Source organism: Arachis stenosperma, chromosome 5, assembly GCF_014773155.1.
Source record: "Arachis stenosperma cultivar V10309 chromosome 5, arast.V10309.gnm1.PFL2, whole genome shotgun sequence".
In the NCBI taxonomy this organism is placed as follows: Eukaryota; Viridiplantae; Streptophyta; class Magnoliopsida; order Fabales; family Fabaceae; genus Arachis; species Arachis stenosperma.
Window position 1 is genome coordinate 137,493,320 of NC_080381.1, and position 11,441 is coordinate 137,504,760.

Here is an 11,441-nt window from a genome sequence, read left to right on the forward strand (position 1 = left end):
ATCATTCGGTTTGCTTCCAATTAAAATATTGTCGACTTTTAGACCTATTGTGTTTATTCTATATTTTATCTTTGGAACCTATATTTTATGATTTTATCTTTCACTTCTCATATAGCTGGCTACTACTATTAGCTACTAGCTAGCTAGTAACAAAAAGAAGATGTATACTATAGTATTCTTAGATATATAGTTATCTAATTTATTAAAAAAAGATAAAAATTAATATTTAATTTAAAAATATAAAAATTAATCATTTTTATATATTTAAATTGACATAAAATACAAGCTGGAAAAATTCGGTACCAAGAATTTTACTAAAAAGAAAAGCACGAAGCAAAGATATTCCATTGATTAATAAGAAAAATGAAAGAGTGTGAGAGTGTGGAAACGTGTTTGCATGAAAGGCAAAAGCTAATGCATGTGGCTCCCTAAGATTGTTGAGCGTGAAATATCAAATTAAATAAATATTTTGTTACCATATTAATAATTAGGTGGAGTTGATAGTTATTGGATGAAAATTTAGTCAAATCAGCTAAACTATCTAATAGCTCTCCATTTATAAATTGTTTATTTGTTTTAAACTGATCTTATTCTTTTTCTTTTTTAAAATAACACAATATACAAATATTTAATTATCTTTTAAAATTAGAAAATAAATATCATCACTTTTATTTTGATATTAACATTCCTTCTTTTATAAATTCATACCACCATACAATGTAAATTGTGTATGAAGTGACATTCTCAAAAATAGGAATAGCAATATCATTTTTTTTAAATTTATACTCAATAGTTTAATTTAACATTACATATTATGCATATGCATGACCTTCCGAACAAAGTGAATAGATTATAATAAAAATCTATATTAAAATATCAATTTTAAATTTAAATAATATAACTTTAATTCACAACTATGTTAAAATCAATATTTTTAAGTCTTAGTAGGTTAATAAAAAAGAACATCGCGTATTATATTCAAAAAATTATATATATGTTATATATCGCGTTATTTTCTATTGATTAAATCATTATATATTTTTTTTCTCTTACATTTGGGAAGTTATAATGCATGTTATAAAATTTATTCTTATCTTATGCATAGAATGAATTATTAATTAAACTTATAATGGCTTAAAATCTAGCATTACAAACACGACAACATTATGTTACTATAATTCACTTTTACAACTACTCAAATAAAATTTTCCATTTGATTTTGTTGTGTTTTTTATTTTTTTCTTTCATAAAAAAATTAAAATAACATGATATGATTATTTGTAATTTTGATTTTTTTTTCAACTAAATACTATTTTACCTAATTTTTCTTTAGAAATACATTTTTTTTATTCTGCAGTGTCATAAGTTAATTTCAAAAAATAAAATAACTAAATGTTATAATTATAACAATGACTTTTATGAAAAATGATAAGAATGAAAAGTTATTATTGGTTGTTTGTAGAGTGTTAGTTGATGATGTGTGTATATATGTAAAATCTTCCATTCAAATCTTAAGAGAGTAAAAAAAATCTTTTATACTATTTTTAGAAAAATACCCACAAATTATGAGTACCCAAAGAGGCTAATGCTGATAATCTGATATTCCAAACATAAAAGGGACACGGAGAAGGACAGGAGAGGAAAAGAGGAAGAGATTGTTGAAATCATTGACTAGGGGAAGAATAATTGTTGTGACATTCCATAACCCTAACAAGCACCTCTCTTTTAATTAATGATTAATTTTAATCCTAATTACAATATCACCGCCGGGTTCACACTCCAATAAGTAGGGTCCCCCAATGCCTGTAATCGTTCTCAATAAACAACTTAGGTGCATATAGATATAGCAGCTTCTCCCACATTCTTCTCTTGCCATATGGATCGTGGTGATAAGAAGGGTTCTTCTATTTCTAACAATGATTTTGCATACTCCGTCTCTCACCCTCCTTCTATCACCAGAAATTCCCCAACCAGTCCTGTTAACCTGGGTGATCTGGGATATAACTTACATTCATCATCATCATCTTCATCTTCTTCTTCCAACGTCGCCACATCCACCGCTTATAATACTACTCTTCTCTCCTATTCCAGAGCACCACAGCACCCATGACTTTTTCACTTTTCCTCTACCCTTTCTCTTCCCTTGCGCCACACAACGTCTCCTCTCTGTTACTACCCCTCACCTGCACTCTCCATTAACTTTCTCACCCTTTTTCCTTCCACTTACTATCTCGCTCCTCATCAAACCCATGAGAAGCTCCACCGTGGTTCCTGTGGCTGAAGATCCAACCTTCCCCCTGCTACAAATAAAATGGGCAGAGCCACATAGAAGGTAAGGGGGGCAATGGCCTCCCCCAACCCTTAATTTTTTTCTATAAATTATACATAAAATTTAATTTAGCCTCCCCTAAATGTTTTATTTTATTTTATTTTAAATATAAAATTAATTTTTTGACCCCTCCCTCACATTGAGGTTAGCTCCACCCTACTAGTCGTTTTTGCACCCATACCTTCTCTTTTGGCCCGGAGAGGAACCACCTGTGCCTTTTACTGCTACTGCAAGGACCCAAAACCACATTAGTCATCCCCTCGCTTGAGGTTCTAACAAAGCTCCTTATTCCTCTCTCTCTCTCTCTGATCGATTTCAGTTATTTTGTTTTCTATTGATTATTGATAAACTGATGATGATGGCGTTTTATGCTACTCCACAGGATGCAAATGGTAAAGATCTTATTATTTCAGTTTTCATTTTTATCTAAATCGGTAAATACTAATATGAACAGAAGGAGTAGAAGGAGGCTATGGCGATCAAATACTGACAACAACCCTGCAGCGAAGGCTTAGCATAGATGGCATATTGAATGTTGCACCTGGATGTTATATCTTTCACTTTTAATATAATATAGTTAAAATATAAAGTGCTTGAACATGGACAAGGTTCAAGATTTCGTTAATAAGGTTATTGAAAAATGAAAATAGAAAGGGTTGGTGAGTTGGCATCTTTGAGGGGATCCATTGAAAGCATCTTCAATTTACTTTTTCGGATTTTCCTTTCATAATATCTATAGAAACGCCACCTTATTTTTAGTATCTTGCCATGCATTACCTTTTTCTTTTGCTCCATTACCCCTGCAATCCAAAGAGCTATACCACTACCTTTGCTTTTTTGCATCTTTGTGTTTTGCTCTTTCAAATTCTGAATGTGGCTCTACTGATATTCTTGGAGAGATGGAATTGTCCCAACTGTCCTTGTTGTGTTGTTATTTTCTTTTTGCTCCAGCTGTCCTTATTTTCTCATGATGAAGATAGGTGCCCAAATATTCGCTTAGCAAATACATAGTCTTCTATTTTGATGAATGGTGCTATGTTCATTTGCTTGAAGCACTAAAAGAATAAACTAACTGCATTGTTTGACTGTGAAATGAATTATGGACCTGCCATAATAAAATACACATTAAACCAATGTTTGTCATTATATATTATCCCAAAATCAAACTAGACTTAACATATATGTATTAATTTATTTATTTATTATGTAATTTTATATATACATAATATAATTAATATATTATTTAGACGTAGAATTCACTGTCATATATACTTTTAATAATATAAAAGAGTTTTATAGTTTTTTCTATTAAAATATCCGTTTTGTAAGACTTTTAAGACCGCCATAAATAATTTAATCTAGGATTTTTATAAAAATATACATAGAACATTCTAAAAATTTGTATTATCTTTTTGTCTAGTAACAATATATACAAATTCATTCTTCGATAGAGTTTTTTTAGTTTTTAACTTTAACTATTAATATAGTTAAAATAAAACGATATCCGAGATAAACAATCATTCGGCATTCTTTTGAATATATACAAATATAAAGTGATAGCTTGAATATAAGTTGAACGCATCTTTTTCTGGTGAGTGCAATGTGTTGCCAAATTAAATTTATATTGGTTGACTTTAAGTGGGTTTGTTGAATAATAATTGGTGAACGTACGCTCAATTCTACTTTTTTGTTACATAACACTTTTGAATATGAGTAGCACTCTTGCATGTGTTTTGGCATTAAGCTGATTTGTTCTACCTCATAATTGATTTAACAAATATTCCAAAGTTTTGCTTTATTAGAGTAGATATTGTGAACTTTGTTGAACGTATTTTTAATTGGGCCGGGCAATTGGAGACTGATTCATAAACAATATTTTGCTGGATAAGTACTTGAAAGATGATTTATATATACAGATTAAGTCACATGTACAGTTATTCCACTTCAAATATTGATTTTTGCTTTGTGGTATAGCATTTGGTTAGTATTAGCCATTTCTTGCTTTTAATTACTTTTGATGTCATTACTTAATCAAATCCAAAAGTCTTTGATTTCTCCTTAATAAACTATGACACTTATGATTGATGTGAAGAAAATTTCATAAGTGCATAATTTGCTATATCTATTGGTGATGTTACGGAAATGAAAAATATCTAACACTTTTGGTGGTACATGGACAGAACATCTAGAGAAGAGTAAAAATTTTTGCATCATTATTTTAATATTTTTGCTCTAAAATATATTTGTTATTAAAATAATAATTTCTTACATGATTGTAGCTATAATTTTTTTTACATAATTTCTTAAATTCAAAGAAAATAAACAGAGATAGTGATCAATAGCAAATTGCTTTATATTATAGAAGTTTCTTTATAGATACTAGAAGAGGGCGATGTAATAGTGGTGCACCCTGGAGGTTGCCATAGCAAGAACTGTTTTATATAGTATATATATCTAGCTATAGTTGTTTATATAGGGTGTATAAATTAACAAACTGGACCCACTAGAACTTGATTTCATAAAAAAAACACTTATATTCTCTAGCTAATTGAAATGGCACAAGGTAACAATAGTTTCTTTTAATGTGGATTAGGAATTTGAATTTTAACTACATATAAGCTTACTAATACAATGATAAATAATTAAACAGTTCAGGTTTATTCCAATGCACCGGATGAAAATGATCCATTGGCTTGGACATGGGAAGCATAGGGAAGGGTCAGGTATGGATTAATGGAGAAAGCATAGGAAATTGTATTGGTAAACTTATGAAAATGGTGGCTGCAATTCTTACAGATATCTTGAGTTGATTCCACTTTGCTGTAAAGTGCCAACTCATGGGAAGCAAAAGGTGTTTTTTATTATTATTATTTTATCTTCAATACTCTTTAATCTTTGATATTCTTACATTACTAGTGTGAATCCCGCTGCGCAGATTGTATACATAATCTATTTTATTGTATTTATGTATATTTTGTTTATAAAAAAAATTAATACATATTTATGAGGAGTTAGTTTATTTAGTATATAAATAGATTGATTAATTAATTTTTTTTAATATTAATGTTCAATCTCGTTAAAAAATAAACATAAAATTTGATTAAAAGTCCTACTTCTTCCTTATCAATCAAACAAAACCAACAAAAATAAACTCATGAATCAATAAAAGTAATTTACAAAGACAAAAGTATTTTTATTTTAAACTTTGATATATATTTAAACCAAAGACACCCTTAACCCTGGATTCAAAGATCATTGGCAATTGAACATGAACCTCATGTCTCAATTTCTAACCTATTCTTATTTCATTCTTTCAATTCCTTTATCATTTGCTCCAAATGTCACATCTTTCCAAACAACAAATAGAACTATATGTTAAAAAGACATGAAAATACATTTTTATTGCCTCATGCCTCAGTTCCAAATTGAATGAGCACTTATGCCTTGAATATTACTATCTCAACACATTAAGCATTGATAATAGTTAAAAAGACAAATCTCAACAATAAATGAAACTTTTCAAATCCTTTCTCTTGCTGCGGCTGCAATCAATCTTGCATCAATCTGCGAGCGCAGCCCGTTCCTCCTATCATCTAGCATAAAATGCATGGAGTACAGACACAAATAAAAATGCAGCCATTTTAACTTAGAAAGCCAAAGGAATTAAGTAGTGATACACTCTACTTGCACCAACCTCTCTCATTAACAGTTTGATCAAGCTGTTGTACCATGAACTTGTCAATTTGAGCCTGCTTTGTTGGGTCGTATAAACTCAAACAAATAAAAAAAACACAATTGATGTAGTAGAATAGCATTTAAAATAGCATGTTATAACCAAATTTATTGACTACTAAAATATCTTGCCAAGCATTACAAGTGCTATTATTTTATTCACATTTTTTTCATAGTAAGCAAGGAAAATTAAAAAAAAAAATTACCACATGCCCCGTATTTTGTTTTTCAAGAGTGATAAAATAAAATAATTCAGAAATTGATATATATATTAAATAAATAAAATTAAGAATCCAAAAAAATTTAAATATATACAACACAAATTTCTTAAGGGTAAAAATAATACTAAAAACAACAAATGAAAAGAGACAAATACTTATGATGATTGTCTCCTCTCAGATTCCATGTTCTGAACATTTCTAGCATACTCTGCACATATGATGCAAATAAGAAGGCATTTTTTATGTCCTTAAAATCTGATGTTTTATTCTTTCTTTTACTTTTGTCCTATGTTTGATCTTCCTAAAAATATAATCTACCCAGTTTCATTTTACTAAAATTCTACAAAATCAGATTTCAAGCCTTAGTCCTCTTCATTGTTGCTTAAAGCCAAACAAACAACAAAGTCCACTATCATTTTTTCTTTCATCTGAGTAACTCTGACTAGAATTCAACGGACCAATTAGAGTCATCCTAATAAATATTCAAGTCTCAAAGGAGTTAAATTGTGCTAATGGCAAGTAAATCATTAATCATATATGATCCATAAATTAAAAACTATGTTAATACATTTTTCTTCACCAAAAAGTAATCTATGCATGAAGAAATACTAATTTTAAATAAGAACACCAAATACTTTTTTAGTATTGGCTATGATATATTAAACTGTATTTTAAGGGGAATTGTTTTCCAACATAATAGTGTAAAAAATAATAAATAAATAATAAAATACCACTTGAATGCAACACCATTCCAAAGATCTAAATTGTTACCTGATGTCATTGCTATAGCGTTAGGATCCCTTATAGCTTTAGAAATCCGAATCAGAATATGAAATTTTGGAGTCAATTTCATTGAGTACTTATGACTATAAATCACAAAATACAAAAGAAAGAATGTCAAAACCAATAAATTATGCAATTAATGGTAGGTTGGAAAAAAATATGACATTCATTAGCTTTGAGAAATTGAGATTGATCGAAACATTCAACGATCTTTGCATGGAGATGAGACAAAAATTGGCTTTTTTCTTTTTATATATGTATGAACACCAAAAGTCATGAATATGTAAATACCCCAAAATCACTATTTTTTTGTTCTTAAAGTTTTCGAAAAAGCGAAAAGATACCGATATAGCAAGTTAACAATCAAACACGTCATTTTTTTTTAGTTTTGCTGTAACTCTCACATGTCTTACTCAACAAAGGCAAGTAATCTCACATGTCTGATATGACCTCTTATTAGCAGAAAATAGGAGCCACACATCACACCTGCAATAATTTCAATAATCATGGACTCTTAATTGAGATAAACACATGTCAAGCAGTCAAGCACACTATGGTAGGAGGTGTATGTTATATTAACATACTATGATAATTCATCAAGATTTATGCATATATGTATATAATCGATGCAAGCTGAAATGAGATCATGTTATAGGCTCATAGGTATAAACAAAACATATAATTGATTGATTAGTAAACTCATTATATATGTGAAGTTAACACATTTTTAAGATTATCTACACTCCAACTAAATTGCACTTTTTTTTTTTTGCAGAGAATTGATTATGAACCTTTGAGTCAAAATCCCGACCTAAATCAACAATAAGCACACACTTATCCTCACACGAAACACGTTAAATTAAACTTTATACAACCTCCCATGAAGTTGCCGCACAGATAATCGTGAGTTTCCTTAATTAGTGAAAAAAACAATGCTAGATATTAGCTATACACCATTGTTGGTCTTATATATCTGTGGTAAAATTCATCCTTGAGCTGTAGTGATACATTTTTATTTGAAATATTAGCTAAATAAAGCACTATTCAACTTTGACTACCTAGGTTGAATCCTTTTATTATGCTTGCTTCTATTTCTCCATCTGATTGGATGGTCAAATCAAGATAAATCTTACTTTTACTTATATTAAAAACATAATCATTGATCCAGTAGTAGTACTCATCATTTCCATGTTAATTACTACCAAGAACGATTTAAATTATTATCTCTAAGTAAACTTTTACTTACACCTTATTTGTTTATGAACTAAATAAATTCAATAGGTATCATAATTTATAATGAAAACAACATATAAATAAGATATTTTTCTAATTTGAGAATTGAAAGAAAATCAAGATTCAAGAAGGTGGAAATGATGAAGTGCTTATCGTGCAAGGGCAAAATAAAAGAAAAAATAAAAGGTTTATTATGGGTTTGTTCTACTATGAGTTTGATAAATAAAAGAAAATATAAATAAAAATTATAAGATCAAACACTAATGTAAATTCACATAAGTTTTGTCCTTACATCTTAACATTTAATATAGTAAGTAAGAGTTGTTTAGAGCATGATAAACCTGAACCTTGACTTTTTTGTCAACCATCAAACCAAATAAATTATATATAAGACAATAGAATGAATCATGCAAGTAAGAAAACAAAAGGAAAAATTAGCACTTAAAAGGCTTATCAAATACAAGACAGTCAAATTTGCCTTTGAGAACTCTTGGAGCTGATGTCCATTTTCCATTTTGATGCATTGCAGTATTCATTACCTTCTTTACAGAGCTGAACATGAAAGCATGATTTCTTTTAACCTAATCAAGAATCAAAGTATGGGAATTCTCCAAGAGAATTGCACCATTTTAGAAATCTGCATTACAAATCTCCATTAAGAAATGAAGAATAAGTCTATGGTATGCCCAACCATTCATTGCTGATAGTTATAATTAGCTTGTAATATATTCAGAAGCTACATCATCCAAAGATTCAACTTTGTAAATTTATTGAAAGGAAATAAATTTTTACTTCTCTATAGCTGTTCTGCCCATATATTATCCAAAGTGTTACACGTTTCTCATTCTTATAACATCCCCAAGAAAAGTAGCAAATTGTTAAGTTAGGAAGTTTTTTTCACGTCAATCATAAAATTCATAGTTTATAGTTAGGCAAAATCAAGAGATTTCCAATTTAGTCAAATGGTGACATCAAAAGTGATTAAAAGCAAAAAACTTCTAAGACTAACCAAATGCTATATCTCAAAGCAAAAATCAATATTTAATGTGGAACAACTGCACATGTGATTTAATTCTTGAATTGAAGAAAGTTCCTTTTTCAATATCAAAAGTTTACCAATAGCATGTTTAAGATAAGAGATCAATTTGATTCACAATAAATCATTTAAAATATTATTCCTAATGTTAGCAATATGTGTTCTATAGTTTCTTTTACAGTTTACACTTCTATAGATGTGCCCATATACCATCCAAAATAACTAAGAATAAGCCAATAAGGCATAAGATTTGATAACTCACCATGCTAAGCTTCTATAGATTTGCTGTTCTCACATGATAAGGTGTGAATTAATAAAATCACTAACCATCTAAATTTTTAAAAAATAAGAACTACATAATATATACAGGTTCCAATAAACTTAATAATAATGTTTAGTTACTTTGCCTGTTTGCCATCAGCATCAATTTATGAAACATCTATTGAAGAATGCATCCACAATGGCCAGAGAAGGAAGAACAAAATTAGTTAGACAATATTACAATACATATAAACTTAGTTAAATATTAATGTTTGCCATCCAACAAAGGAACCCCTTCAAAGTCCAGTTAAATTAGAATGACTTACCTTAAGAAGAAGAGGATTACATGCACGCTCATTTCATATGAGACAATGTACAAATCGTTACTGTATGCACTGATATGGTTCACAAATTTCAGAAGCATTCCAATAGCTTGGCCACTATTCATTTGAATGAAACCCTTTTATATGCACACCTGTTGAAAATTTATAAATTATAACAATAATAAATACCCTGTTTATGTAAGTATCTTAAAAAATACAAATATGGCTGCCGAAATATTTTTAACAAAATATACTATTGAAGAATTTAGGAAATAAATATGGCTCATAGCCTCATAGGAGGATATGAAAAGAGACCATAATCAGATAAACCAAACCTTGAAGAGAACATGAAAGAAGCATATCTTCGGATTGGCACAGTGTTCAGTTGCAGGCTGCACATGCAACAGAATTTAATGATTATTACTCAAAATTCCAGCTCCATTTAGTAGAAGAAAACAAAACCCTCCATGAATTCATTCTGTCAGATAAACAAAAGAGTACTACAAAGTCTAATTCATGGTATCCGAATCTAGATGCAGCAACATTGAGTGACCAAATCAAAGCAAATTAAAACCATTCAGCATTTACATCTACTCTGCTCGATTTCAATTTTTCTTATTAGCCCTCCTTAGCTTCTATCATTAGAAAGAGCGCATCAATTAAAAAAAATTAAAAGACACTACACAAAGCTAACGATGGTAAAAGCCAGATCTGTGAATAAGGGTGAATCACATCGGGTAAGAAAATATAAAATAAATTTCTACTAAAAAGAAAATACCTCCACAACACCGTCGATGGTAGGATCTCAGAGCTCTCGTTCTCTTCACCGTGTCATCAACTTGCTTCTAGCTACAACTTCTTCACTGTTGGCAGGAACACCACTCGCCGCTGCCGCTGTTCTTTCTCCTCGCTGCTGCATCAACAGCCATCATCACTTCTGGATTGTTATTCTTCATCTCTGCTGCTCGACGGTGATCCAATCGCTGATTGCTTCCCCGGTGACGGCCATAAGCCACGACAGCTATCTTTGCTAAGTAACTGCGAAGGGATCGAGCCTCGGTTTTCGGAAACAGATGAAAAGTCTCTAACGGCGGTTCCTCTGTTTGCATTGCGAGCAAAGTTTTTGCGTTTACTCCGGTGACGGTGCTGAGCTTCCGTACCGGCAGGCAAAGAGAACGATGGAGAGAGATTTGAGTTTTTGAATTTTGAAATGCAGTAGGTTAGGTAAAAAGTTGCCGCTAAATGTCCAAGTTTTGTCATGTCTATTTGCTTGACAAGTGTATAGTTGGAGTTGTTGACACATGGCAAAATAAAAAGGAAAGTAACAAGTTTAAGCTGCTCATATACAACAAAAATGTAGGATAAAAAGGTAAATTCATCACATCTACATGTGTACTTTAAAAACATGATAAATGGTTGTAGTGTGTTTGTTTAAAAATTTGTCCCGTCACTGAAAAATTTTCTTATTCTCCTACAAACATTTTCCTTTTATAAGCCTTGAATCCTTTATTCTGTGCAACCTG

At 30.2% G+C, this 11,441-nt stretch overlaps 2 long non-coding RNA genes across 2 annotated transcripts; both read right to left on the reverse strand.

The window, feature by feature from the left end:
- Positions 1 to 5,667: 5,667 nt before the first annotated feature.
- Positions 5,668 to 7,818, reverse strand: LOC130983140 (uncharacterized). Its single transcript, XR_009087262.1, has 3 exons — positions 7,054 to 7,818; positions 6,024 to 6,100; positions 5,668 to 5,922 (listed from the first exon to the last, which is right to left on the reverse strand). It is a non-coding gene; the product is annotated as an uncharacterized LOC130983140 (long non-coding RNA).
- Positions 7,819 to 9,500: 1,682 nt separating this feature from the next.
- On the reverse strand, positions 9,501 to 11,126 carry LOC130978969 (uncharacterized). The gene is made up of 3 exons (XR_009086498.1): positions 10,697 to 11,126; positions 10,254 to 10,310; positions 9,501 to 10,070 (listed from the first exon to the last, which is right to left on the reverse strand). It is a non-coding gene; the product is annotated as an uncharacterized LOC130978969 (long non-coding RNA).
- Positions 11,127 to 11,441: the final 315 nt, after the last annotated feature.